Source organism: Limulus polyphemus, unplaced genomic scaffold (genome assembly GCF_000517525.1).
Source record: "Limulus polyphemus unplaced genomic scaffold, Limulus_polyphemus-2.1.2 Scaffold764, whole genome shotgun sequence".
NCBI lineage: Eukaryota > Metazoa > Arthropoda > Merostomata > Xiphosura > Limulidae > Limulus > Limulus polyphemus.
In genome coordinates, this window is record NW_013666374.1 from 289,296 (window position 1) to 292,856 (window position 3,561).

The following is a 3,561-nucleotide window of genomic DNA, read 5'->3' on the forward strand; positions in this document are numbered from 1 at the left end:
GATGATGTTTAACTATCCAAAATGTAAGGTGATGCATGTAGGTTTTCACAATTCAAATTATTGTTATTTAAATAGGAATACATCAAATACTATGGTTTAAGAAAAAGATCTTGGTGTTGTGATAGCAAAATCACTTAAGTCATCTAAACAATGTATTGTAGCTAGCAATAGGGCTAATAGGATTTTGGGTAGCATCTATAGAAATATTGAATACAAGACAGAGGATATTTTGGTTTCACTGTATAAATCACTTGTAAGGCCTCATTTAGAGTACTGTGTACATTTTTGGACTCCCTTCCTCAAGGTGGTTATAGTTGGGAGCTGAAAGGGACATCCTTGATGAGCTAATAAGCTCCTTTTTGTCCCTTTAAAATTTCATGAATTTTTTGTATATTTTTATGAACAAGAATTAGACTTTTCGCATCACTAAATAGTGTTTTGAGCTATAGTTGATTGTTTCATGGGAGAGTTTCTAGTCAAATCTCCTGTAGCATTGGACAAAGACATTCAATGTGAAGTTTTGAAGACTAAGGAAAAACAAATTGTGATGTGAATTTTTTTCTATGTAGTCTCTTTAGACATTCTTTTTTGTTAACAAAACTTTTCATGTTAAATTACATATGTTTTAAAGATATAGAAACTTTCTTCAATGAGAAGGTGTAAGGTAAGCTTAGTTAGGTTTAGTGAGTATGGTAGGCAATGGCAAAATATTCTGGTATCTCAAATCCTTATTTATTAAATATTATTTTTATGTTTATCATATACAAACAACCCATAAATAAATTAGCTAACTGGTTACTTATATCTAATGACAATCATGATACGTTTTAAATAAAACATATTTTAATTATTTGATTTACGTGAGATCAATAAGGGTATTAAGGCATATTTCAAAAACAATGGCAACTACATGATCATTTCACTATTAGCAATTCGAAAAATAGGAAATATTCAGGTTATCTTGGAAAAAAATTGAGGCAAAAGATTTCTCCAAAATAAATGTTTTTCAACAGAAGGTACACTGTCAGCTGAAACACTGATCAATCGATGCAACATATTTTTTCTTCAAAAAACAATTTTAACACCAAAATGTTAAATGCAGTAATTATCTTAAACCTTGGGTAAATGTTGTGAAGAAACACTGATCAATCGATGTAACATACTTTTTCTTCCAAAAACAATTTTAACACCAAAATGTTAAATGTAGTAATTATCTTAAACCTTGGGTAAATGTTGTGAATATGTTTGATTGTGAAGAAATTGCAATATGAGATTTTTTAGTAGAGGAACCTACTCTTTTTTTTGTTTGCCCTGTAATAAGTGATGTTATGTTTTTGAAAATATGTAGGATTTTCAGCTGGTAAAAATATTAAAAAGATCTTTCTCTATATTATTCATGTATAAAATACAATTAATATAGAAATATTTGTACTATAACTTTCTCAGTGGTGCCTTATAAAAGGTAATTTTCTTCTCTGAAAATAACATGTTAAAAGAGTTCATATTTTCTGTTATTAACTTAATACAATGAATGCAGCAGATTTGAGCAAAAAAAATTATCACAGGCATTTCTCTTGGGCTATAATGAAACACAACTGCAAATAACGTATTGTGTGCATTCCCGAATTGTCCGTGCACCCATGACAAAAAAGTCAGTTTCTGATTTATAGCAGAAAATAAATATTAGTGACTAATATTATTAGTTTTTAATGTGTAGATATGTATATGTGTGTGTGTGTGTATATGTGTGTGTGTGTGTGTGTGTGCATTACTATTAAATGGCTAAGTATCTGAAATACTGAAAAAGAGTTGTGCATTTAAAGCATGTTCAAATTAGTCACAAACTCATGGCACCTAATTAGCATTTAATTGTTATAAAGAAACCACAGTTGTTACTTGATGGTAGATAATTACCAGCAAATCCTGTGACAGCTTATGACTTGACTAATGTGTGACAAATGAATTCATAAGCTAACACTTGTTTACTTTTTCATTTTTTATGAAAATGGAAACTGATTCAAGACTCAAGATCTCATTGAGCCATTCCAGAAATGTCATGCCTGTTTTGCATGGGAAATTTACATTATTTTTGAAATGCTTTGTTAGATATCTGTTGATACCTAAAAGTAACTCTAGTTAGCATTAATCACTATCATCATTCACTGCCAAAAACAGACTAATATATCTGCTAAAAATATATATATCATACTGGAATCTATTTTATAAAATCCTACAAACTGGGACACAAATACTAATCTAACTCACAAATAGTATTTAAACCAAACAATGTAGTACTAAAGGTTAATACAACTAAGTATACTATAGTAACCTCTTGCATTAGTTCTGTCTATGCTCTTTCTTTGATTTAGGTCAGACCAAAAAATAAGTATTAACATTAAACATAACAAATACATGAATCTTTATAAATTATTGAATTTGGTGAAAATATTATATAATCAAGTTATAACAACTAATTAAATCATTCAGAAGCTACTTCTACAATCTTTTCATTATTACATGATATTCGACCAATCAAAAGTAATAATATTGTTAACACAGCAGCCTCACCTTTAACTACAAATTGAATTAACGTATATATATTAAGCTTACAGCACTGAACCGTTAACAATGTAGTTACTAAACTTCACTATTATCATCCTTTAAACACTTAAGATGATTTGTTTACGAATCAAAAGAGTGGAAAACTTTTCTATTTAAATCTTGTAAAAAAAATGGTTTACAGAAAATGTCTGATAGAGAGATAAAATACTCTAGTAATTCAATGAACATCTGTACACATCTCATTCATCATCGTAGCGATAAAGGATTAAACAACTAGGTGTCTGTCCAATCCAGCACAAAGGTAACTATGATTATAATTTTATATCCACTACTTAGTATTTACATGAAGTCAAAACTTACATTAGCTCACATTTCCTCTAATATGAAATAGCTCTAATAAACAAAGAATTATAAAAGAAAATTTAAATCTGAATTTTTATAAAAATCAAAATTGGCAGTTGAAACATCATGAAATATAACATGATAATTTTCATTATTTAAACTTTTATATAAATAAATTAGTTTGTTAAAAAGAAAAAAGAATTTACAGGGCACATCTTCTGTTTCAGGAAAAGTTGATCTCAAATGAAAATACCCTAGTATGTTTGGCAGAAAATAAGTGATTTAAAGAGGCTGCAATTACTGAAGCTATTGGAGAGTTTATTGATAAGGACATGAGACCTTATGAAGGATTTAGGAACATGCTACATGATGATTAGAGCCAAGTTATACTATACCTTCTAGACAACATTTCTATGACAAGGTTTTTCCAAAGACCTTTTACAAGACAAAGACTGAAGCGTTAAATTATCTGAACTATACTGGATACGCATGTTTGAAAACTGATGGATGGTCATCTCAAGCCTCTGTTATATGTAGCAACTACTTGTAATTATATTAACAATGAAAAGAAATTGTTTAATTATGTGCTAAATATGGATGATGAATGACTCTCACATAGTAACATATCCAGCAGAACATTTGGATAATGTTTATACA

The 3,561-nt window shown here is 28.9% G+C and overlaps 1 protein-coding gene across 2 annotated transcripts in view; it reads right to left on the minus strand.

Moving 5' to 3' along the window:
• Positions 1-3,561, minus strand: part of LOC106460399 (cAMP-dependent protein kinase regulatory subunit-like) — a 44,383-nt gene that overhangs the window by 28,194 nt on the left and 12,628 nt on the right. The window lies entirely within an intron of this gene.